Below are 27,385 nucleotides of genomic sequence, written 5' to 3'. Positions count from 1 at the left end.
AAAAATACTGTATGACTTAACCTAGGGAAAGCTGTGACCTACTGCACAAAGGAGAAAGGACTGTATGTTTCATTAGGGAAAAAAAGATCACCTCAACCAACAGAAGATCCGTTCTTCAGTTTTTAATGTATTGGATTGCATTTTCATTATGTCTTTTAAGGCCATTAATTAGAGTCAGTAATTAACCTGTTGGTTGAGGGAAAGCTTATCCCCTTCTTCCCAGAAGTAGCTGGCCATGGTTGCTAATCATTAAACTCTGGTTGTTAACAGGCTCTGGCAATCCTGTCTCACAATATCTAGCCTTCCCAAAGCTTCTTGAGTGCTTCTTTAACTGTATTTAAAAAATGGTGGTTGCTGAAAATCATGCTGGATTGCCTTATGTATGTGAAATGAAACTGATCTTGTATAGTTTCACACCCCAAGTTTTGGCATCTGGGCACAGCTTGAAAGTTAAAAGTTGTCTTTCTTACTCTTCTAGAATGTAGCTTAGAAAAGTAATTTTTGGCTAAATATAGTGATGAGTAGTATAAAACTTAACATGCAATGGAATCTTGACAGCGTGTTAATAAAATATATTTAACATGAACTTTGCAGTTTAAAGGGCTTCCCTAGTGGCTCAGACAGTAAAGAATCTGCCTGTAGTGAGGATACCAGGGTTTGATCCCTGGGTTGGGAAGATCCCCAGGAGAAGGTAATGGCAACGCACTCCAGTATTCTTGCCTGAGAAATCCCATGGACAGAGGAGCCTGGTGGGCTACAGTCCATGAGGCTGCAAAGAGTTGGACACAACTGAGTGGCTGACACTTCACTTCACTTGCAGTTTAAAGTGTTGACCAAAGAGGAATACCTATGGGTTGCAAAGTCATTAATAGCCATCTGTTTTAAAAAAATGCACTCACTGTGTACCAGATACTGAGTTAAACATTGTGTGTTTGTATGTGTGGGCACACATACCCATGTACACATTACACTTCCCTACAGCCTTGTGAAATAGGTGGCGTTATCTCTGTTTTATAGACGTGAAAGCCTCTGGAGGTTAAGTAACTTGCCTCTTGTCACCCATCTAAAACAGATCAGAGCTAGGATCTAAACTCAGGATTTTCTACTTGTTAATCACATTCTCCTCATCACTGAGCCTCATTTTTAAAATAATGTAATATAGCAGGTAAGTTTCAGAATATGTGAACATGTAAGATGTGGTTCTTACAGCCATACCAGGAAGACAGGCACATCAAAAAGCTAGCTTGTAAAAGAACTGATGGTTGAGCGCCAACAATCTTAGTGTATGATAGTGAGTCCAAGAACAGTAACAGAGAGCTTGGTTGAAGAGACTGGACCTGAATCAGCATTGAAGCGGTCAGGCTGTGAGCAGGTAGAGGATGTGTACTCTCCTGTGGGATTTAATAAAGAAAAGTGAAGACTTTTTGAACAACAGATTCACATGATGTAGACATTTAAGAAAGAAGATGAGTTGGATGAAAATCTAGTTTGAGAGGCTGATGAACACTTAGTTTCTGGCGGTTTTTTGGGGAACCACAAGAAAAAGGAGCATAAAGAATTGTTTAAAAATCAGTAGGACTAGGTAAATGCAGAGGAGGAGTCAAGTAACCAAAGCTGTGAACTTAATGGAAAAGTGATGATACTCTTAGGAAGGTGAGTAAAATATATGGAAGGAGAGATGACATAATTTTGGACACGCTGAGTTTGAGGACATAAGGGTGTGAAAATATTCGGGAAACACCTGGAGACATGAATCTGGAACTCAGAAAGGTCAGGACTAGAGTTATGGGAACCAGTCCAGGTTGTTGATTGAAGAGCAGAGTGGAAGATGCAGTCTTGGGCAGCACCCAAGATAAGAGGGAGGTAAGGACATGAGGCTTAAAACTCAACATTCCAAAAACTAAGATCATGGCATCCAGTCCCATCACTTCATAGCAAATAGATGGGGATAAAATGGAAACAGTGACAGACTTTATTTTCTTGTGCTCCAAAATCACTGTGGACAGTGACTGCAGCCATGAAATTAAAAGACACTAGCTCCTTGGAAGAAAAGCTATGACAAACCTAGATAGCGTATGAAAAAGTAGAGACATCACTTTGCAACAGAGGACCATCTAGTCAAAGCTATTGTTTTTCCAGTGCTCATGTACAGATGTGAGAGTTGCGCCGAAGAATTGATCCTTTCAAACTGTGGCGCTGGACAAGACTCCTGAGAGTCCCTTGGATAGCAAGGAGATCAAACCAGTCAATCCTAAAGAAAATTAATCCTGAATATTCATTGGAAGGACTGATGCTGAAGCTGAAGCTCCAGTACTTTGGCCAGCTGATGCAGAGCTGACTCATTGGAAAAGACCCTGATGCTGGGAAAGACCAAGGGCAGGAGGAGAAGGGGATGGTTGAATGGCATCACCAACTCAATGAACATGAATTTGAGCAAACTCTGGGAGATAGTGAAGGACAGGGAACCCTGGTGTGCTGCAGTTCTTTGGGGTCACAGAGGGTCAGATACGACTTAGCAACTTTACAACAACAAAGGGAGCTGAGGAGACTGTGATAAGAAGTGGATATACTTCTTATTGGAAGGTGGAAGCTTATGCCATGAAAGTAAAATTCAAGAGAACCTCTTGAAAGGAGGGGTGGACAGCAGAGTGATGGTTGTATATTTGGTTGAGGTAATCTTACTGGAAAAAATCTCCAAGCTAAAAGACTGAATAAATTGAGGTAAGGTGCTAGAGTAGAAATGAGAATAAAGGGCATAGGAGAAAAATTCATGTCTTCAATTGATAGCTGACCAGCCTGGAGTAATGAAACTATCTTTGAACTGAGAATGTAGACCTTGATTCTTAATTCTTTCAAACAGTATGACCTTGGCCAAATTGAGTGGTAGACAGACAGTATCTAGGTTCTAAAATTCCTTGGTTCCTTGTATAAGCATTTATGGGGGACTGTTGTTCTTCCCCACTTCACAGTGTAGTTATTCCTGTTGGCACTGGTCTGAAAGCTTTGTTAACCCAGCTGTTAACACCACATAGGATGGGAGATGTTTGCATACATCACTCAAGTGGCAGTTGTCATCTGGCATGACCCTGAAATGCATTAAAGGAAAGCAGAAGTGACATCTGTAAAGCAGAGTTGTTAAAGTGCTCTTCAGAGCTTTTGTGTAATTAGGGGTCACTGGAAGGGGGAGAGCAGTTTCCCGCAATAGAGTTTACTGCCCTGTGTATTCATCTCTTTTTCCTCAAACTTGGGCGTTTTATAAATAAGCATTCTTTAAAAAAAAATCCTCCTTGTTAAATAGTTTATCTCTTAGTCTCAGCTTAGGTTCATCAGGAAAAAGTCCTTTCACCTAAAAAATAATATGTAAAATTCTACCCTGGAAGAAAACACAAGTGAGTTTTCATATTAAAGTAACAGGAGAAGGCAGTGTGTATAGAAATGCCTTGATAATTCGATCAGATTTACAGCTGCTAGATGTACACAAACATAAGCAGTAAAAATGTTTCATCTATGTTTCTAGTGAGTTTCAAGAAAGAGCCACCTTCCCAAGTGCCTAACATCCAAAAACCTAAAGAAGAAAACCTTGTAAGAAGTTTTCAGCTTAAGGAAAAAGGGTGTGACTGAAATAGACTTCTCCCATTATATGAACTCTACTGTCACACCCTGGGCATTATTATCTGAAAATACTTTGACTTTCCCTGTGAACATAGGGTTTCTGCCTTAACATCTTAGCTACCTTCCTAATATCTTCTAACTGTACACATTTTGTAAACCTTAAACCTTCTCTTCTTCATTTCCTCTGAGTCTCTGTTAGTCAGATAAAGCTGGCAGGCTAGAAGGAGTCCGTGGATGACACAGTCTGCCACTTCCTACCCTGGAAGTTTTGAGCGTTATTTTATTTTATCTTTAAACATGAATTCTCCCAGGGTACAGGACAAAAAGAGTGTTCAGAATTGATGATACAGCTTTTATATATTTGTTTTACAATCCAGGATAAACTAGACAAAGAGAAGAGTTTTTAGTCAATAAAATACTGCTTTCAAAGTCATAGTTCTTAAGATGTAAATTTAGGAAATAAGCTAAACTTTGAGGCATTTTCAAGAACTGAGAAGTAACTTGGGCATTATCCAAAGAAAGAAAGTGGCAATATGGACATGATTAAAGAGGAGAGAAAAACTGATTCTGGACTTCAGATCATGCTGCCTTAAAATCAACATCCTAAACCATGTTGGGTTATTTCTGTTACTTCAGGCTAAATTTTCTTGATGTAAATTGTAGAAATAAGAAAACACAAACATCTTAGTAGTCTGGTGATTTTTATTCACATGGTCCAGTTGTTGAATGGTTGTGGTGATGTGACCAAGGCTAAGTTGTGAATCTGACGTATTAGATGCATGTTTGATAACATGGTTATATGAGTGGCATTTATGAAAGGGTTGTGGGGGGGGCTGCGATGTGGTCATCTGTGCTGCTTGTCCAGTGAAGTCGGCCATCACTCAAATGGTGAAAGAGAACTGTGCTGAGTGTCCACACTGACTTGGTGATAGTAATGGTGAAGAGTTTGTGGCCATGTCTTGAGAGATGAATTCAAATGAAAAATATAATGTACAGAATTTAGGGAGAGCTTTCAGAATTGGATGAGAACAGAATCTAATACTCAGGGACCATTTAAGTAGGCACTCATACACCCTCATCAGTTCAGTCACTTACTTGTGTCCGAATCTTTGCAACCCCATGGACTGCAGCATGCCAGGCTTCCCTGTCCTTCACCAACGCCTGGAGCTTGCTCAAATTCATGCCCATTGAGTCGGTGATGCCATCCAACCATCTCATCCTCTGTCGTGCCCTTCTCCTCCCTGATGCATTCCCAGCATCAGGGTCATTTCCAGTGAGTCAGTTCTTCACATCAGATGGCCAGAATATTGGAGTTTCAGCTTCAACATCAGTCCCTCCAATGAACACCCAGGACTGATCTCCCTTAGGATGGACTAGTTGGATCTTCTTGCATTCCAAGGGACTCTCAAGAGTCTTCTCCAACACCACAGATCAAAAGCATTAATACTTCAGTGTTCAGATTTCTTTATAGTCGAACTCTCACATCCATACATGACCACTGGAAAAACCATAGCTTTGACTAGACGGACCTCTGTTGGCAAAGTAATGTCTCTGCTTTTTAATATACTATCTAGGTTAGTCATAACTTTTCTTCCAAGGAGAAAGCATCTTTTAATTTCATGGCTGCAATCACAATCTGCAGTGATTTTGGAGCCCCCAAAAATAGTCTGTCACTGTTTCCATTGTTTCCCATCTATTTGCCATGAAGACATGGGACTGGATTCCATGGTCTTCTTTTTTTGAATGTTGAGTTTTAAACCAGCTTTTTCACTCTTCTCTTTCACTTCCATCAAGAGGCTCTTTAGTTCCTCTTCACTTTCTGTCGGAAGGGTGGTACCATCTGCGTATCTGAGGTTATTCATATTTTTCCCGGCAGTGTTGATTGAAGCTTGTGCTTCATCCAGCTCGGCATTTTTACATGATGTATTCTGAATATAAGTTGAATAAGCAATATACAGCCTTGATGTGTTCCTTCCCCTTTTGGAACCAGTCTGTTGTTTCATGTCTCATTCTAACTATTGCTTCTTGTCCTGCATACAGATTTCTCAGAGACAGGTAAGGTAGTCTGGTATTCCCATCTCTTGAAGAATTTTCCACAGTTTGTTGTGATCTGCACAGTCAAAGGCTTTGACGTAATCTGTAAGACAAAAGTAGATGTTTTTGTGGAATTCTCTTGCTTTTTCTGTGATGTTGGCAATTTGATCTCTGGTTCCTCTGCCTTTTCTAAATCCAGCTTGAACATCTCGAAGTTCATGGCTCATGTACTGTTGAAGCCTGGCTTGGAGAATTTTGAGCATTACTTTGCTAGTGTGTGAGTTGAGTTAAATTATGTGGGAGTTTGAACATTCTTTGGCATTTTCTTTCTTTGCGATTGGAATGAAAACTGTCCTTTTCCAGTCCTGTGGCAACTGCTGAGTTTTCCAAACTTGCTGGCATATTGAGTGCAGCACTATCACAGCATCATCTTTTAGTATTTGAAAAAGTTCAACTGGAATTCCATCACCTCCACTAGCTTTGTTCATAGTGATGCTTCCTAAGACCCACTTGACTTCTCATTCCAGGAGGTCTGATTCTAGGCGAGTGATCACACCATCGTGATTATCTGGGTCATTAAGATCTTTTTTGTATAGTTCTGTGTATTCTTGCCACCTCTTCTTAGTATCTTCTGCTTCTGTTAGGTCCATACCGCTTATGTTTTTTATTGTGCCCATCTTTGCATGAAATATTCCCTTGGTATCTCTAATTTTCTTGAAGAGATCTCTAGTCTTCCCCATTCTATTGTTTTCCTCTATTTCTTTACATTGATCACTGAGAAAGGCTTTCTTATCTCTCTTTGCTGTTCTTTGGAATTCTGCATTCAAATGGGTTTTTTTTTTCCTTTTCTCATTTGCCTTTAGCTTCTCTTCTTTTCACAGCTATTTGTAAGCCCTCCTTAGACAGCTGTTTTGCCTTTTTGCATTTCATTTTCTTGGGGATAGGCTTCATCACTGCCTCCTGTACAATGTCACGAACCTCCAGCCATAGTTCTTCAGGTACTCTGTCTTATCAGATCTAATCCCTTGAATCTGATTGTCAGTTCCACTGTATAATCCTAAAGGATTTGATTTAGGTCATACCTGAATGGTCTAGTGGTATTCTCTACTTTCTTCAATTTCAGTCTGAATTTGGCAATAAGGAGTTCATGATCTGAGCCACAGTCAGCTCCAGGTCTTGTTTTTGCTAACTGTATAGAGCTTCTACATCTTTTGTTGCAAAGAATATAATCGATCTGATTTCTGTATTGACCATCTGGTTATGTCCATGTGTAGAGTCTTCTCTTGTTTTGTTGGAAGAGAGTGTTTGCTATGGCCAGTGCATTCTCTTGGCAAAAGTCTGTTAGCCTTTGCCTTGCTTCATTTTGTACTCCAAGGCCAAATTTGTCTGTTACTCCAGGTATCTCTTGACTTCCTCCTTTTGCATTCCAGTCCCCTATGATGAAAAGGATACCTTTTTTGAGAGTTAGTTCTAGAAGGTCTTTTAGGTCTTCACAGAACTGTTCAGCTTCAGCTTCTTCAGCATTACTAGTTGGGGCATAGACTTGGATTTCTGTAATATTGAATGGTTTGCCTTGGAAATGAACAGAGATCATTCTGTCATTTTTGAGATTGCACCGAAGTAGTGCATTTCGGACTCTTTTGCTGACTATGAGGGCTACTCCATTTCTTCTAAGAGATTCTTGCCCATAGTAGTAGATATAATGGTCATCTGAACTAAATTTTCTCATTCCAGTCCATTTTAGTTCACTGATTCCTAGAATGTCAACGTTCACTCTTGCCATCTCCTACGTGATCACTTCTAATTTACCTTAATTCATGGACCTAACATTCCAGGTTCCTATGCAGTATTGCCATTTACAGCATTGGGCTTTGCTTATATCACCAGTCACGTCCACAGCTTGCCGTTGTTTTCGTTTTGGCTCCGTCTCTTCATTCTTTCTGGAGTTATTTCTCCACTGCTCTCCAGTAGCATATTGGGCACCTGCTGACCTGGGGAGTTCATCTTTCAGCATCCTTCTTTTTGCTTTTCACACTCTTCATGGGGTTCTGAAGGCAAGAATACTGAAGTGGTTTGCCATTCCTTTCTCCAGTGGACCATGTGTTGTCAGAACTCTACACCATGAGCTGTCTGTCTTAGGTGGCCCTGTGTGGGGGGGCATGGCTCATAGTTTTGTTGAGTTAGACAAGGCTGTGGTTCATGTGATCAGTTTGATTAGTTTTCTGTAATTGTGGTTTTCATTCTGTCTGCCCTCTGATGGATACGGATAAGAGGCTTATGGAAACTTCCTAATGGGAGAGACTGTGGGAGAAACTGGTTCTTGTTCTGATGGGTGGAGCCAGGCTCAGTAAATCTTTAATCCAGTTTTCTGTTGATGGGTGGGGCTGTGTTCCCTTCCTGTTGTTTGACCTGAGACCAGCCTCTGGAGGTAATGAAGATAATGGCGGCCTCCTTCAAAAGTTCCATGCACACACTGCTGCACTGCACTCAGTGCCCCCGACCCTGCAGCAGGCCACTGCCGACCCACAGCTCCACTAGGGACTCCTGGACACTCACAGGCAAGTCTGGCTCAGTCTCTTTTGGGGTCATTGCTCCTTTCTCCTGGGTCCTGGTGCAAACAAGGTTTTGTTTGTGCCCTCCAAGAATCTGTTTCCTCAGTCCTGTGTAAGTTCTGTAATCAAATCCCACTGCCCTCCAAAGTCAAATTCTCTGGGGGTTCTCAGTCCCTTTGCCAGATACCCAGTTTGGGAAATTTGTTGTGTGTTCTAGAACTTTCTTAACAGTGTGAGAATTTCTTTGATATAATTGTTCTGCAGTTTGTAGGTTGTCTCCTCGGTGGCTCTACGTTGGGCTTAATGGTGACCTCCTCCAAGAGGACTTATGCCACAGGTTTTGTGACTCAGGTAGCTGCACCCAGAGCCCTTGCCCCTGTGGCAGGCCACAGCTGAGCCGTACCTCTGCAGGAGACTCAGACACAGGTCTGGCTCAGTCTCTGTGGGGTCTCGCGCTCAAGGTTTTGTTTGAGCTCTCCAGGCGTCTCTGGCGGGTATGGGGTTTGGTTCTAAATGTGATTTTACACCTCTTACTGTCTTGTTGGGGCTTCTCCTTTGCTCTTGAATGTGGAGTATCTTTTTTTTTGGTGGGATCCAACATTCTCCTGTCAATGGTTATTCAGCAAAGAGTTGTAATTTTGACGTTCTCACAGAGAAGATGAGTGCGCGTCCTTCTGCTCTGCCGTTTGCCAGTGGTGTTCCTGGCACCCTCATATTCTTTCTCAAAGCTGATGTAGTTGAAGATTTTCATCAGTGTAGATTTCTCTCTTGGTACGTCTCTGCTCTATCCCGTTGCTCGTTTTCTTCAGCTCATCCAATTTTAGTTTAGAACCCCTCTGCGTTTGATGTCCTTAGTGGTAATTTCCAAATTCCTTCTCATAGGGTACATTATCACTCGTCTGAGAAATACCTCTGACCTTAAAAAAAAATCTAACCCAAATTACAAATGAAGGTTACTGCTGTAAGTCCTAGAAGATCTTGAAGTAGATGAAACCCCAAGAAGTCAACAGGACACATAACTTTTGCTGCAAGTGTTAGAGAAGAAGAGAGTTGAGGTGGAATTTTTTTTGCAACTCTCTAGGAAAAAAAGACAAAAAACAAAAGAAGAGATGGTTATAACTGCAGCACATTGTCAACTTCACGGGAAAGTCTTTCCCTGCTTAATGTCCAGAAGTTGTGACATTAACTCCATCAGTTTTTCCATCAGCCATGAACTTGTTCTCTCATGCTTCCTAGCATTCTTTCTAGTAAAAGTCATCTCACATTTTCCCTCTCTGGAATCCTGCTTTACAGGTAAAAAGGACCTGATTTTCCTCTCATTAACCAGCACCTGCACTTAACCCGGGCCTGTGATTCTTCTCCCATGTCTTCTTTTCCTTAGATAGAATCTCTTGGGAAATACTTTTCAGGGAGGCACCAGGAACTGAGTCTTAATGAACAACCAATTGTCCTGTATCACCAAAAGCATAACACTAGGAAACTCAAAGAGCCTAACTCCGCAAGGTTGTCTGTCAGCTGTCTGACTCCTCTCCCTCATTTAAAACTCCTCTCCTTTGCCATGTCTAATCATTCTCCTGAACCTTCCCTTGTTTTCTTTAAGGTCTGTCTTTCACAAGAATCTGCTACATCCTTTCTGGGTCAGGAAGCATATAAAGTGGCTAGGATTCCTTTAGTTCATCCTTCTGGATGAGTCTACGAGTTGGGTTTGATACAGTGGAGAAATTCCTTTTTGGGCAGAAGTGTCTGAAGAGAAGTCTTCTCTAGTAGCTCAGAGGGTAAAGAATCTGCCTGCAGTATGGCAGACCCAGTTTCGATCACTTGGTCAGAAAGATCCCCTGGAGAAAGGAATGGCTACCCAATCCAGTATTCCTGGGGCTTCCCTAAAGAGAATGGTGACAGCTTTTTTGATTGGAATTGTCCACATTGGTACCAGTTCAGGAAGAAGAAATAGCATGGGATTTGAGTTTTGCCAAATGTTTAAGAAGTTAGAACTTTGGAGACTTATTTAAGAGATGATACATAAAGTTAGTAAGGTCTAGAAATAATCTTAGGTTAGGGGAAGAGGGGAGAATCTGTCACATTGAGTACGCAATGTGTACCATCAAGTGATGAATTTTGCCACATTTAGAAATACGGCATTTTTAATGCTAAAGTAATGATCTCCACTCACTCTTTCTCTGGGCTGTCTGCTTCTTCCTTTCTGGGGAATGGAGAAATGGAGTTTTTCTTCGTTTTCTGAGTCTATCACAGACCTGAGTGAGCATGTTTGTTCAGAGAATAAAAATAAATGAATCCCCCAGGGTATGACTCACCTTGTATCTGAGTACTGCAGGATCTTGAACACGTTGCCACCTTATATTTCTCATCTGTGGGGAATGTACAATTCCCATTTGGAAATGTAGCCTGGCTCCAGCCCTTCCAGGGGCTTCAGAGCTGCTACGTGATTTGGGGAAGGTCAGGAGGATTGAGATTTGAGAGGAAGTGTCAAGGGAGGCCCAGAAAGATAGATCTGGTTTCAGGAAGCATCAAGAAAGCCCCGGAGCACTTGTAGCACAGTCTTGGTGTAGTATTCCTTGTTCTTGATATTTCTGAGGAGTTGTGGGGTTTATTAGTACCTTTCCTCATTGTGCTTTAGAGCTACCCTGATGAGCTGTCACAGTGTTCAAGGTGCCTTCGGCTTTGAATTTTTCAGCCTCTAGGACCGCATGGAGAGCTGGTTATAGCTCCTTCAGTTTCTCTCACGTAGGATCTCATGGTGACACATCAAAAAGCCCATGATTATGAATATGTGAACAGTAACTCAGGGGCATGTTTCTTTCCTTTGTAAATCAAACAGGCTTAATATATTCTACATTTACCACACATCAAGTTGATTTTCTTCGTCTTGGGAATAGGTCCCTAAATAGCAAAAGATATAGATGTACACACATGTGACTTTTTAAAACTAAATACTAACTTATTGTCTCTACTTTCAAAGAAACCAGGACTTGCCTGGTGGCTCAGACAGTAAAGCACCTGCCTGCAATGCAGGAAACCCAGGTTTGATCCCTGGGTTTGAAAGATCCTCTGGAGAAGGAAATGGCCACCCACTCGAGTGCTCTTGCCTGGAAAATCCCATGGATAGAGGAGCGTGATAGGCTGCAGCCCATGGGGTCGCAAAGAGTTGGACATGACTGAGCGACTTCACTTTTCACAGAAACTGCACATGCTTGGATCTTGTGGTAACCTAATTTAACTCTAGCCTTGTGAAGTTTGTTTTGGTTTTTGGTAAATAGCATAGTACATGGTGTTTTGCCTTCTGAGATGAGCCCAGTGTGGGGACATTAACTTAAAAGCATCATTTCAGAAAGATGTCAGTGTGCAGAACCCATTCAAGAATAAAATGTGACTTGAAGAATCTATTGTCAATAAGGGAAGAAGTGTGTGTGTGTGTGTATGCATATACAATATATTACGATCTTTGGGTATCAGTTCCGAAGATGAAGATAATAATTTTTCTCTGCAATATACATGCAAGACAGACCTTTTTAATTGACAGGGTATACAGATAGACCACAGTTCAAAAGCATCAATTCTTTGGTGCTCAGCTTTCTTTATAGTCCGAACTCTCACATCCATACATAACTATTGGAAAAACCATAGCCTTGACTAGAAGGACCTTTGTTGGCAAAGTAATGTCTCTGCTTTTTAATATGCTATCTAGGTTGGTCATAACTTTCCTTCCAAGGAGTAAGTGTCTTTTAATTTCATGGCTGCCGTCACCATCTGCAGTGATTTTGGAGCCTAAGAAAATAAAGTCTGACACTGTTTCCACTGTTTCCCCATCTATTTGCCATGAAGTGATGGGACCAGAGGCCATGATCTTAGTTTACTGAATGTTGAGGTTTAAGTCAACTTTTTCACTCTCCTCTTTCACTTTCATCAAAAGTCTCTTTAGTTCTTCTCTTTCTGCTCTAAGGGTGGTGTCATCTGCATATCTGAGGTTATTGATATTTCTCCCAGCAATCTTGATTCCAGCTTGTGCTTCATCTAGCCCAGTGTTTCTTATGGTGTACTACTCTGCATATAAGTTAAATAAGCAGGGTGACAATATACAGCCTTGATGTACTCCTTTTCCTATTTGGAACCAGTCTGCTGTTCATGTCCAGTTCTAAATGTTGCTTCCTGACCTGCATACAGATTTCTCAAGAAGCAGGTCAGGTGGTCTGGTATTCCCATCTCTTTCAGAATTTTCCAGAGTTTGTTGTGATCCACACATTCAAAGGCTTTGGCATAGTCAATAAAGCAGAAATAGATTCCTTTCTGGAACTCTCTTGCTTTTTTGATGATCCAAGGCATGTTGGCAATTTGATCTATGGTTCCTCTGCCTTTTCTGAAACCAGCTTGAACATCTGGAATTTCATGGTTCACATATTGTTGAAGCCTGGCTTGGAGAATTTTTAGTGCTGAAGAATTGATGCTTTTGAGCTGTGATGTTGGAGAAGAGTCTTGAGAGTCCCTTGGACTGCAAGGAGATCCAACCAGTCCATCCTAAAGGAAATCAACCTTGAATATTCATTGGAGAGACTGATGCTGAAGCTGAAGCTCCAATACTTTGGTCACCTGATGTGAAGAACTGACTCATTTGAAAAGACCCTGATGCTGGGAAAGATTGAAGGTGGGAGGAGAAGGGCATGACAAAGGATGAGATGGCTGGATGGCATCACCGACTCAATGGACATGAGTAAACTCTGGAAGTTGGTGATGGACAGGGAGGCCTGGCGTGCTGCAGTCCATGGGGTTGCAAAGAGTCGGACATGACTGAGCGACTGAACTGAACAGATAGACCATTTAGCCATCAGTTTGTACATTAACAGTCACGGGTTTGTGGAGCGTTACTGTGAAATTCTATCTGAGGCAAGTGGAAGGAGCTTTCAAAGGATGATCCATGAACATTTCATGTTGGGTTGCTTCTTTGTGCATTTATTTAAAATAGAGCTGCTTATAGCTGCTTAGATGAAATTTAATTTTGCATACTTAACTCAATGGTATAGCTTTAGTATTATGTCCATTTGTGAAGCAGGACCAGGAGGCATATAAAAAAGAGAAAACTACTTGAATTTTTTTGGTGGTGATGGAATAAGGTAGATTTTAAATTAGTTTGTTATTTTATTCTGTTGTATTAGTATAAATTAGAATATAAGGAAATTTTATGTGCATACTAGATGGTTAGAATTAGGGTGAATTCTATTTGTGTCAAAATGATAAATCTGTTAGTGAGTCATTGTTACTATGGATTATGCTTTGCAAATTTTAAAAATTTATCTGATACTTGGGTTATTTAACTTGACTATAAAGACAATAATTTTTTAAAAAAAATTCCAGAATAAAAAAGATGCCCATAGTGAAACTGCTTAGAAATGACTCACTATTAACACTTTAGTGTTTATTACTTTCTAGGTTATATTTCTTGTGTGTGTATTTTTTGTAAAATATGTAAAAAAAAAAGACTCTTTTTTTGAGTTCTGTACTTTTCCCTTAATGTATTTTCAGCGCCAACAGTACCTCCTCTGACATTGGTTGTGGTTCATAACACCCCATACCATGGATTTATCATCCCCCGAACATTGTGGTTGTTTCCATCTTTTGTATTAAAAACAGCACAGATGAACTTCTATATGGGGAAATTATTGAAGAAACTTGTTTGCTGATATAAATGTGTTAGCCTGTTGTTGAGTTATGAAGACCAAATGAGATCTGGGTTAAAGGCTAAGACTGGGTGATTTTTGTTGAGGTCTTACCTTGTGCAAGCATCCTGCTTCTGTTTACATGCAGTCACATTTCAGCCTTGCACAGCACAGTGGGTTGTCATTTGCATTGCAGAGGTGAAGCATTTGAGACAGCAAGTATTAATTAAGAGTAATTAAAAATAGCATTTTTTGCTATTGTACAGTAATTGCTGTAGTAATGAAAAATAGCAATTTAGGGTTCAAAAGGCAATTCTCTACATTATCTTCACTTAGAATACTTCATAGTTACTGAATAGGTCTCAACAGGTGGGGTTTGGGATTTGATTACAGAGTCTTCTTATTTGAAGAATTATATAAAATGAAACCTATGAACTTTTATTAAACAGCATTTTAACTTTTAGCCTGTTAAGGGATCATGAAATACTGTAAACTTGACTGTATGGTTTAGCAATTCAGATATTTATTCAGACTGGCTCTCAAGTCATGGGATTCCATTGTGTGAACTCAGAGGTATGCTCTGGTAAAGATGTTACAGCAGGTAAATCATGACCCAGGACTAGACTTATTAGCATGTTACTATAAAATCCTGAAATGGGGTTCAGGGCTAGTTTTCCAGGAGGGCTCTAAGGATCTGAGTTTCTGTACCTTAGTAGGTAGAATGACCTCAAAGATGAATGCACTGTTTGGCACCTGTAAATACTCACTATATGGTAAAAGGTACTCTGCTGATGTAATTAAGTGTACAGTCTGGATTGCCTGCAAGTACCCAGTCTAATCCTGTGAACCTTGCTCTGGTGAGCATCAAAGAGAAGTGACAGAAGAGAGGATAAGGAAAGATTCCGAGCGTGAGGATTCAGTGTGTTGTTGTTGGCTCTGAGAAGTAGGTCTCCCTGTGCAAGGACCAGAGAGAGGCCTCTAGGAGCTCAGGGCAGGTGACACAAGCAAGGAAATGGGTCCCCTGGTCACATAGATGCAGGAACCAGACTCTGCCAACAACCTGGATGCACTCGGAAGCATCTTCTCTCCCAGTGCCTCCACAGGGAACACAGCTCCGCTTGCACCTTCATCTTTGGCCTCATAAGTCTGTAAGCGGGGGATCCGGCTGAGCCATGCTTCCTCTGCACTCCTAACCTATGGCAGTGTGAGATGGTCAGTGGGTGTTCTCTTAAGCTTCCCAGTGGGTTGTGATTTGCTAGGGCAGAAATACAAAAGTAATACACACTCCTTTTCGAATGCAGCTGCAATCCCTCGATTCATTCAATAGCCGTTATCTCTTGGATGACAAAAGCTGCCAGGCCACAGCTCGTTGGTTGATCCCTCTGAAGTTTCAAAGTGAATTTCTAAATCTGAGGTCTGTCTTACATGCATTTGTAAAAGCTTTAGAATTCTGTAGAAATCTAAAAGCGTATTTTTAAAAAATATATAGACTCTAGAAATACCTGCACTGTAGGCACTTAACTTTTCAGTGAAGCCTATCAGTTACTTTTATGCTACTGGCAATGTGGGGGCCACGCAGGAGGCATATTATAAGCAGGAGCAATACTGATTGTCAAGGAGTTTTAATAATTTAGACGGGAAGAAGGGTTTAAACAAATGAAATAGTAAAGCAACTAGGGGCTGAAATGTCCTTCTGTTGTAATTTGTTGTTAAGCTCAGCTGTATTACTTACAGTAATGTGATGATGATGATGATGATGGTAGCTAACATGCAAGTAGCACTCGCTGTTGCAGGCACCATTCCCGGATGCTTTACAGGTGTTAACTCACTTCATGCCCATAGCAGTCCTGTGCTGTGGGGTGGAGGGCTGTGACTCCGCCCCAACAACCAGATTCCCAGGTCTCCCTCAAGGTTGGCATAAATTCGATGAAGATTTCCCGTTCCTGCTCCAGGCTTTTGGATCTTGTGTTCTGCATCTTGTTCTTCCAGGATGTCCTCCCACATTCGCAGTTTTTGTAGACAGACTTCCTGGTTGGAAGGGGTCTTAGATGATCTGGATTCATGCCAGCGCAGGGGTTTCTGTGTAACGTCCCTTGTTCAGTCGCTCAGTCATGTCCGACTCTTTGTGACCCCATGGACTGCAGCACGCCAGCCTTCCCTGTCCTTAACTATCTCTGAGTTTGCTCTAACTCGTGTCCATTGAGTCAGTGATGACAGCCAACCGTCTCATCCTCTATTGCCCCCTTCTCCTCTTGCCCTCAATCTTTCAACTTCTACGGCACCCATCCCTTCTGATGGGAGATCCTTACTGTAGAAGATCCATGGAATGTCTAGAGCTACAGGTTATACTCCTGCTGCAGTTTAGAAACTTACTTCTGAAGAGCACACTGATTAAGAAAGGGCATGTAAGGAATGACATGTGATACGAAATGAAAAGCATGCTAAAGACATAAGTTTGCAAGTTATGTCTTTAAAGATACTTTGTTAAATAAATCATATCATATCATTAAATGTGACATAGATTGAAAATACTCTGGTCTTACCAGAAAGTGGAAAAAAGTAACTTGAGACATAAAAATTTAAAAAAATATATTGATGTAAGCATAATCAATGTTTTATTTCATTGTCATAGCAAAACCCAGGGTGTCCAATGTATATGTGTTTCCTTATAACATTTCATATATAAAATGTTCATTAAGAAATTCATGTGGATGAGCAGTTAGAGCTTTGGGGAAATGACTAGATCAAGAATTGTGAGAGCAGCTTTGAAGACTGAAGGAGCAGATTCACCTGCTCTTTTGAAAAGATGTCAGTGTCATTTGCTTGCTCTTTTCAGATTACATTTGGCCAGTACATCTATAGCATCTCCTGTTCTTTGTGCCATGAAATTGAAGAGATTTCCACAGTAAGGAATGGCCTCCAGCTGTTCTTCTTCTTCTATTTGTTGAGATTTGCCCTCCCCCTGTCTCTGTTAGCTAGATGAAATGGCAATAATATGCCCAACTGTTCTACTGCAGGCTGACAGATAGACTACTGCCAGGAGGTTTATGCTTGTTCTCTTTTGATGATAGTGGATAATTTGGGTAGGAGGCTTTCATAAAACAAATCTTTAGAACAAATCCTTGGTCGGGGTACTTCTGAAATTTACTTTCCCATATAAAGCATCTTCTACTGAACTTCACATAGTAGACCATTTCCACTGTGGGTAGCTCTGAGTATTTGAAAGTTTGTAGAGCTAAAACATGCCTTTTTGCCACAAGAGACGCCACTGCGATGAAAAGCCCACACACCACAACAAAGGATAGCCCCTGCTTGCCACAGCTGGAGAAAACCCAAGTGCACCAATGAACTCCCTCATCCAAAAGAGGAGATGTGGAAATAGGTGATACTGAAAACCAGACGAAAAGAATATTATGTGTGAAATATTGGACATTGGACTCTGTCATGGTGTCATGGGAAGTCTTTGAAAAGTTTTTAGCAAAAGATGTAATATAAGATTTATATTTTCTGTTGGATATGATGTGGTCTGAAGAGAGGTAGATGAGAGATAACAGTCTGAGTTGGGAGAAGATGGTGGGTTACATTAAATCAAGGACACCTCACTTCTTGGCTTGAGACCCTGGATACATGGTGATACCATTCACTGCCTGGGTATATGGGCCAAGTTGCAGATTTAGAGAGTGGGGGAAAGTGGTAAGAAAGTGATTTCACATTTGGAAGTGTTGAGTGTGAGTTACTCATGGGACATTTAGGTCCTGGAGGTGGATGGGAAGGAGACTTTTGGACCCTGGAAATGCAGATAGATTGAAATCCTGTGAGTAAGTGAGGTTGCCTAGGGAGAACAAATAGAAAGAGAAGAAGGTTGAGAGGGCTAAGAACAAACCACTGAGGATCATCAAAACTTAAAGATAGGGGAAAGCGAAGCCTTGAGGAAAGAGAAGTGGCAGCCAGAGAGAAAAGAGAAAAGCCTGGAGGGTATGGTGTCGTGGAATCCTAGTGGTTAAGAACAAGAGGATGGGTAACCTGCCAGACCCTGCAGGTGACGACAAGATAAATGAGACTCCTCACATCGACTGAGAGGAGGTGACCACCTTGGGGGTGTCCTGTGAATACTGTCAACTCCTCATGACCTAAACAGATGGTACTTCAAACTGAATACAGTCCAGGTGTTGATCTCTCTGGAGTCCATCATTTCTTGGTGACCTGAGTGTCATCCTAGTTGGAATAGCACTGCTATTCTAAAAGCATGGTTATGCAATTCTAAATAATCTCATTTCCATTGTTAACTTATACCATGCTTATGATCAACTAAAAATTATCACATCTTTTTAATGTGAATCCCATGCATAGTAGATATGTGTACAAGTAGCAAACCTAAATAACAGACTTAAAAAACTAACTTACATATAGGGACTTCCCTGGTGGTAGCGCAGACGCGAGAGACACCACCTCCTTTAACTCAGATGACCATTATATCTACTACTGTGGGCAGGAATCCCTTAGAAGAAATGGAGTAGCCATCATGGTCAACGAAAAAGTCCGAAATGCAGTACTTGGATGCAATCTCAAAAACGAGAGAATGATCTCTGTTCATTTCCAAGGAAAACCATTCAGTATTACAGTAATCCAAGTCTATGCCCCAACCAGTAATGCTGAAGAAGCTGAAGTTGAACGGTTCTATGAAGACCTAAAAGACCTTTTAAAACTAACACCCCAAAAGATGTCCTTTTCATTATAGGGGACTGGAATGCAAAAGTAGGAAGTCAAGAAACACCTGGAGTAACAGGCAAATTTGGCCTTGGAGCACGGAATGAAGCAGGGCAAAGGCTAATAGAGTTTTGCCAAGAGAACGCACTGGTCATAGCAAACACCCTCTTCCAACAACACAAGAGAAGACTCTACACATGGACATCACCAGATGGTCAACACCGAAATCAGATTGAGTCTATTCTTAGCAGCCAAAGATGGAGAAGCTCTATACAGCTAGCAAAAACAAGACCAGGAGCTGACTGTGGCTCAGATCATGAACTCCTTATTGCTAAATTCAGACTTAAATTGAAGAAAGTAGGGAAAACCACTAGACCATTCAGATATGACTTAAATCAAATCCCTTATGATTATACAGTGGAAGTAAGAAACAGATTTAGGGGACTAGATCTGATAGATAGAGTGCCTGATGAAGTCTGGATGGAGGTTCGTGACATTGTACAGGAGACAGGGACCAAGACCATCCCCATGGGAAAAAAATGCAAAAAAGCAAAATGGCTGTCTGAGGAGGCCTTACAAATAGCTGTGAAAAGAAGAGAAGCGGAAAGCAAAGGAGAAAAGGAAAGATATAAGCATCTGAATGCAGAGTTCCAAAGAATAGCTAGGAGAGATAAGAAAGCCTTCCTCAGGGATCAATGCCAAGAATAGAGGAAAACAACAGAATAAGAAAAACAAGAGATCTTTTCAAGAAGATTAGAGATATCAAGGGAACATTTCATGCAAAGATGGGCTCGATAAAGGACAGAAATGGTATGGACCTAACAGAAGCAGAAGATATTAAGAAGAGGTGGCAAGAATACACAGAACTGTACAAAAAAGATCTTCACGACGAAGATAATCACGATGGTGTGATCACTCACCTGGAGCCAGACATCTTGGAATGTGAAGTCAAGTGGGCCTTAGCATCACGACGAACAAAGCTAGTGGAGGTGATGGAATTCCAATTGAGCTACTTCAAATCCTGAAAGATGATGCTGTGAAAGTGCTGCACTCAATATGCCAGCAAATTAGGAAAACTCAGCAGTGGCCACAGGACTGGAAAAGGTCAGTCTTCATTCCAATCCCAAAGAAGCAATGCCAAAGAATGCTCAAACTACCACACAATTGCACTCATCTCACACGCTAGTAAAGTCATGCTCAAAATTCACCAAGCCAGGCTTCAGCAATATGTGAACCGTGAACTCCCAGATGTTCAAGCAGGTTTTAGAAAAGGCAGAGGCACCAGAGATCAAATTGCCAACATCCGCTGGATCATGGAGAAAGCAAGAGAGTTCCAGAAAAACATCTATTTCTGCTTCATTGACTATGCCAAAGCCTTTGACTGTGTGGATCACAATATACTGTGGAACATTCTGAAAGAGATGGGAATCCCAGACCACCTGACCTGCCTCTTGAGAAACCTGTATGCCGGTCAGGAAGCAACAGTTAGAACTGGACATGGAACAACAGACTGGTTCCAAATAGGAAAAGGAGTACATCAAGGTTGTATATTGTCCCCCTGCTTATTTAACTTATATGCAGAGTACATCATGAGGAACGCTGGGCTGGAAGAAGCACAAACTGGAATCAAGATTGCCGGGAGAAATATCAATAACCTCAGATATGCAGATGACACCACCCTTATGGCAGAAAGGGAAGAGGAACTCAAAAGCCTCTTGATTATAGTGAAAGAGGAGAGTGAAAAGTTTGGCTTGAAGCTCAACATTCAGAAAACGAAGATCAGGGCATCTGGTCCCATCATTTCATGGGAAATAGATGGGGAAACAGTGGAAACAGTGTCAGACTTTATTTTTTGGGGCTCCAAAATCACTGCAGATGCTGATTGCAGCCATGAAATTAAAAGACGCTTACTCCTTGGAAGGAAAGTTATGACCAACCTAGATAGCACATTAAAAAGCAGAGATATTACTTTGCCAACCAAGGTCCGTCTAGTCAAGGCTATGGTTTTTCCCATGGTCATGTGTGGATGTGAGAGTTGGACTGTGAAGAAAGCTGATTGCCAAGGAATTGATGCTTTTGAACTGTGGTGCTGGAGAAGACTCTTGAGAGTGCCTTGGACTGCAAGGAGATCCAACCAGTCCATTCTAAAGGAGATCAATCCTGGGGTGTTCATTGGAAGGACTGATGCTAAAGCTGAAACTCCAATACTTTGGCCACCTCATGCGATGAGCTGACTCACTGGAAAAGAGTCTGATGCTGGGAAGCATTGGGGGTGGGAGGAGAAGGGGACGACAGAGAATGAGATGGTTGGCTGGCATCACCGACATGATGGACATGAGTTTGAGTGAACTCCGGGAGTTGGTGATGGACCGGGAGGCCTGGCGTGCTGTGACTCATGGGGTCGCAAAGAGTTGGTCACGATTGAGCGACTGAACTGAATTGAACTGAATATCCTTGAAATAAGAATATTTTGTCATCGTAGCATGCTTAGCAAACACATCTTTGATATGGTGAGAGCAGTTATTAGGAAAACAACTATTTGTTAAATAAATTATTAGGTGGAGACAGATAAATAACTTTCTTAATTTTCTAATTATGGGTTGACATTAGCAGGTGATCAGAAGATTATTCATGTGTCATTCCTGTGGCAATTTTAACTATTGAGAACAGACCAGTGAATTTGGAAATAGGGAAATGGGCCACTGAGGAACAAAGAAAATTGTCACTGAGCATGTGGCTGCTTCTTCATGGGACAGAAGTCTAGCCACCGTCACTGCTCAGTTTATGTCTTATCCAAGAATATGTTGATGGCTTTAATCAGATTTATTTATTTATCTAGAATTTTTAACCCTGTTTGGAAGCAAGTGTATTTGGGAATAAAACAGGAAAGTGTATTGAATTATGTTTCTTCTTACATTTAATTTAGGAAATTGAGAAAATGTGTTCTGTGTTTTAAAAACATTTTGATTATATTATCAAAATTTAAAGATTTCTAAGATTAATAGAAATGCTATGGACCTAACAGAAGCAGAAGATATTAAGAAGAGGTGGCAGGAATACACAGAAGAACTGTACAAAAAAGACCTTCACGACCAAGATAGTCACGATAATGTGATCACTGACCTAGAGCCAGACATCTTGGAATGTGAAGTCAAGTGGGCCTTAGAAAGCATCACTACGAACAAAGCTAGTGGAGGTGATGGAATTCCAGTTGAGCTATTTCAAGTCTTGAAAGATGATGCTGTGAAAGTGCTGCACTCAATATGCCAGCAGATTTGGAAAACTCAGCAGTGGCCACAGGACTGGAAGAGGTCAGTCTTCATTCCAATCCCAAAGAAAGGCAATGCCAAAGAATGCTCAAACTACCGCACAATTGCACTCATCTCACACGCTAGTAAAGTCATGCTCAAAATTCTCCAAGCCAGGCTTCAGCAGTATGTGAACCGTGAACTCCCAGATGTTCAAGCAGGTTTTAGAAAAGGCAGAGGCACCAGAGATCAAATTGCCAACATCCGCTGGATCATGGAGAAAGCAAGAGAGTTTCAGAAAAACATCTATTTCTGCTTCATTGACTATGCCAAAGCCTTTGACTGTGTGGATCACAATATACTGTGGAACATTCTGAAAGAGATGGGAATCCCAGACCACCTGACCTGCCTCTTGAGAAACCTGTATGCAGGTCAGGAAGCAACAGTTAGAACTGGACATGGAACAACAGACTGGTTCCAAATAGGAAAAGGTGTACGTCAAGGTTGTATATTGTCACCTTGCTTATTTAACTTATATGCAGAGTACATCATGAGGAACGCTGGGCTGGAAGAAGCACAAGCTGGAATCAAGATTGCTGGGAGAAATATCAATAACCTCAGATATGCAGATGACACTACCCTTATGGCAGAAAGTGAAGAGGAACTCAAAAGCCTCTTGATGAAAGTGAAAGAGGAGAGTGAAAAGGTTGGTTTGAAGCTCAACATTCAGAAAACAAAGATCATGGCATCTGGTCCCATCACTTCATGGGAAATAGATGGAAAAACAGTGGAAACAGTGTCAGACTTTGTTTTTTTGGGCTCCAAAATCACTGCAGATGCTGATTGCAGCCATGAAATTAAAAGACGCTTGCTCCTTGGAAGGAAAGTTATGACCAACCTTGATAGTATATTAAAAAGCAGAGACATTACTTTGCCAACCAAGGTCCGTCTAGTCAAGGCAATGGTTTTTCCCGTGGTCATGTATGGATGTGAGAGTTGGACTGTGAAGAAAGCTGATCGCTGAAGAATCGATGCTTTTGAACTGTGGTGTTGGAGAAGACTCTTGAGAGTCCCTTATACTGCAAGGAGATCCAACCAGTCCATTCTAAAGGAGATCAATCCTGGATGTTCATTGGAGGGACTGATGCTAAAGCTGAAACTCCAATACTTTGGCCACCTCATGCGACGAGTTGATTCACTGGAAAAGTCTCTAATGCTGGGAAGGGTTGGGGGCGGGAGGAGAAGGGGACGACGGAGAATGAGATGGCTGGATGGCATCACCGACTCTGTGGACATGAGTTTGAGTGAACTCCGGGAGTTGGTGATGTACAGGGAGGCCTGGCGTGCCGTGATTCATGGGGTCGCGGAGAGTCGGACACGACTGAGCGACTGAACTGAACTGAAGATTAATAGATTTACTAAAAACCTTTAGCAAATTTGTGAATTCATGATTTTCTGTAAAATTAGTTTGTAAGGATGGCCCTTTGGTTAGCTAAGACTTTTGTCACTTTGGTCTGTCTCCCACAGTGACCTTCATTGGCTTTCTCCAGCTTCATGCCTGGTTTTCAGGGGCCTCTTTCTCCAGGAAGGCCACCACATCTTCTCAGTTGACCTCTTCACGGCCATTATCTCTGGCACTCGGGGCTTGTATTTGACACTTTCTGTTGCCTCTTGAATCTTATGCTGATATAAGACTCATTGCATTTGTATTTTGAGTCTGAAAGCCTTATAAAGCCAGAGAAAAACAGACAAAATGCTGGAACTGAGACTAACCCTGATTCTTGTTGAATTTCAGGGCTATTTTGTGAGTAGCCCTGCTGGTTATTGGAGAAGGCAATGGCATCCCACTCCAGTACTCTTGCCTGGAAAATCCCATGGTCGGAGGAGCCTGGTGGGTTACAGTCCATGGGATCGCTAAGAGTCGGACACGACTGAGCAACTTCACTTTCACTTTTCACTTTCATGCTTTGGAGAAGGAAATGGCAACCCACTCCAGTGTTCTTGCCTGGAGAATCCCAGGGATGGGGGAGCTTAGTGGACTGCCATCTATGGGGTCGCACAGAGTCGGACACGACTGAAGTGACCTAGCAGCAGCAGCAGCTGCTGGTTATTAAAGATCGAAAGCCAAAATGCTTCAACATTTTAAAACATTTTAAAATTGCTGATGGGTACCCAGAGGAGAAAGAAAAATTTTGATATGTGTTTTATCAGTCCCTTAATTATCCTCTATTTAGATATTCACAAGAGCTAATATACCCTAAGCTGCAGATGTGTTTTGAGTTATAGGGTTCTTTTTATATTGAGTAAACTATGTTTTAAAGTTTAAGCTTCTTTAAAAGCTCCCTTGCAATATTCCTTGTGCTTGGGTCTGTCAAACCGCTGATGTTGTAACGGAATCTTCCCATTTGATTGGATTATATCAAAATTTAATATCTAAAACACAGTAAAGACCATGTTCCTTTACAAATGATTTAAATTAGAGGAGAATAAAATAAAAAGTAAAAATTGATTGTCAGTTGAAATGATTTCAAGATTAAAAGGTTGAGTCTTGGAGAAGTGAAGATATCTTATTAAATAGAACAGTGCTTCTCAACCCTGAATACAGTGTAGAATCGCTTAGGAAACTTGGGAACAACAGCAGCAATCAATACTGATGGCTGGACTTCTCCCCCAGAGATTCTGATTTAGTTGGGGCCCAAGTTTCAATTGCTTTTTTAAAGCTTCCCAAGTGATTCTCACGTGCAGTAAGGTTCAAGATGGATGAAAAGCCAAGCTATTTAAAAGAAAGCATTTCTTAGACAGAATATAGTGACTACATAGCTGTTTGACAAGAGGCTACGAGTCAGACACGACTGAGCGACTTCACTTTCACTTTTCACTTTCACACATCGGAGAAGGAAATGGCAACCCACTCCAGTGTTCTTGCCTGGAGAATCCCAGGAACGGGGGAGCCTGGTGGGCTGCCGTCTATGGGGTCACACAGAGTCAGATACGACTGAAGTGACTTAGCAGCAGCAGCAGCAACATGAGAAAAAGATGGAGACAAACCTTCAGCTTAAAATTAGTAGAGGTGTATGGTCCATTATTCACAAATCTGAGATATAAAAGTCCTAAAAAACAAAAGGTTTTCATAACTTGTGCGTGTGCTTAGTTGCTCAGTGATGTCCAACTCTTTTGTGACCCCATGGTCTGCAGCCTGCCAGGCTCCTCTGTCCGTGGAATTTCCCAGACAAGAAAACTGAAAGGGGTGCCATTTCTTACTCCAGGAGATCTTCTTGACCAAGGGATTGAACTCGCATCTCCGGCGTCTCCTGCAGGTGGATTCTTTACCACTGTGCCACCTGGTGCCAAAATCTAACCTAAACTGAATATATTTAGTAGAAAATCCTGAGACTTCTCCTAGTCTGTCTTTATCCCATTTGGTATGAATAGTCATACATTTCATTACAGAAATATTAGTGTGTCTGATTTCTTATTATAAGACTTCACTGAGGGTGTGACATAGGCAGGGTGCATTTCTGAACTACATAAAATGTTCAATCACCAATTCAATGGACATGAGTTTGAGCAAGCTCCGGGAGATGATGAAGGAAAGGGAAGCCTGGCGTGCTGCAGTCCATGGGGTCACAGAGTCGGACACGACTGAGCAACTGAACAACAACAAAGGCTTGTGATAGACCACTGTAAGAATGTGCTTCCTGTCAGATTGACAGCAGCACATTTCTTCTAATTTTCTAGGCAGTGGTTTAGCATCCTCATTAAATAAAAACAGTGGTGAATATCAGAGCACGGCTCTTGGCCATTTTTAAATATACATTTATATGTATATATTTTTTGATACTGATCTAAGAAGAGTTTCCGTTTGTGTCATGATGAGAGAAGCTTACATTAAGGAACAGCATAAGTAGATCAAGTAGGGAAATAATTGTCTATAAAAGACTTTTCAGTGTAACAAACTCCTCCCCCAAGTTGATGGTTTAAAACAGCGCATGTTTACTGTACTTGCTTCTTCTTTAAGTGAAACAGATTAAATGTTTATTAGGAAAAAGGCTATGTGTGGATAGACACAGAGAGAGTCGCCACGTATTTATTATCTTCATCAGTTCCTGAGTGTTAGGAATTCAGGAGCATCTTAGCTGGCTGGTTTTTGCTCAGGGTTCCCAGAAAGTTGTTATCGAAATGTGGGCCAGGGTTCCAGACATCTGGAAACTTGAGCGTTGCTGGGGTCTCATGTTCCTTTTTCAGTGCCAACAATTCCCTTATTAGTGCTTACAAAGAAAAGTCTAGTTTCTGTTTCTGCAGTTGTTAAAAGTTTAAGTTTTCAGAATAAACCTAACAAGTATTTGCTAAAGGAGGCTTGGAGTTCTAATTTGTTCTGAAGATTTCTGCTACAAGTCCCTTCTTAGGGGGAGTGCCTTCTCTTTGGATTTTCCTTGTCCTCCCTCAGGCAGCCTTTTTTTTTCCCCCTCCCCTGGGTTCTGTCTCTGTTCCCTTAAAGTCGCCTCTTCATCCACCTCCTGTGGGTCAGTGCAAGCATGTTGATGGCCCTGAGTCATGGTGCTGAAAAGATGGTTGCCTCAGTGGAGCTTCTGCCCAGAAGACAGGCATTAGTCACAATTGAAAATAATGAAATAATGATTGCTGGTGTGTCTAAAAAAAAAAAAAAAAGTGCTCGGAGGATACTGTGTTGTTGTTGTTCTGTCACTGAGTTGTGTCTGACTCTTTGCAAGCCCATAGACTGCAGCACGCCAGGCTTCCCCGTCCTTCACTGTGTCCCTGAGTTTACCCACACTCATGCCCACTGAGTCACTGATGCCATCCAACCATCTATAGGAAACTCTAACGGAGTCTCACCCAGTTTGTGATTTGCTTGCTCACTGCTTCCCCCTTTGTATTTTGGAGGAAGAATAACCTATCCTTGGGGTTTTGCTCAAAAATGTTTTCCCTCTGGGGCAGAAATATGGAAACTGTTCTATACACCACTGCATGTAACATTTTGTACGTCCTCCCTGACTGCGGATGTTCAGGGGATGTGGTGTGGTACAGTAGAGTATTCTCATTTATTTTATGGAAAAAAAGAAAAAGCTTAGGTTCATTTTTAAGTGTGAAGTTCTTGTCTTTCTCACTATCCCTTTTTTTTGTCTTCTTGACTTCCCAAAAAATACTCTATGGGTTTCTTGCTCATCCTTTTACTCCCTTTCTTTCTCCACCCAATCTTTGCAGAGATGTTTTATATAGTGTTGGGAATGCAACATTTTCCTTTTCTGAGCTACTTTGTTTTGAGTCTTATTTCTAAATCGGGAAGGAATAACTGAAGCTCCCATGAAGAGAGTATCAGGTATGGAAAACTGAAGGAGGAGAGTGGAGAAGACAGTTTTAAGTGAGCCACCTTCAGCATCTTTTCCTGTCTCCGCTGTCTTCCTATGTCTGAGCCGAGAGAAGTCTTCCCTGGGTGCCCATAACATTAGGAAGCCATTGACAGGGTCCCAGGGAGGAGCCTTTCTAATCTGTATCTTTGTCCACCTCCATATATTCTCCCCTGTAAGAGGGGAGAATTCTGAAGAGA

The 27,385-nt window shown here is 41.5% G+C and overlaps 1 protein-coding gene across 2 annotated transcripts in view; it reads left to right on the top strand.

The window, feature by feature from the left end:
* RAPGEF5 (Rap guanine nucleotide exchange factor 5) overlaps positions 1–27,385 on the top strand; it is a 244,339-nt gene that overhangs the window by 70,181 nt on the left and 146,773 nt on the right. The gene's annotated exons all lie outside the window — the stretch shown is intronic.

Source organism: Moschus berezovskii, chromosome 3 (assembly GCF_049115385.1).
Source record: "Moschus berezovskii isolate FMDL1 chromosome 3, NW_MosBer_1.0, whole genome shotgun sequence".
Classification (NCBI taxonomy): domain Eukaryota; kingdom Metazoa; phylum Chordata; class Mammalia; order Artiodactyla; family Moschidae; genus Moschus; species Moschus berezovskii.
The sequence above is the reverse complement of the archived record's forward strand: the minus strand, read 5'-3'. Positions and strand labels throughout refer to the sequence as shown.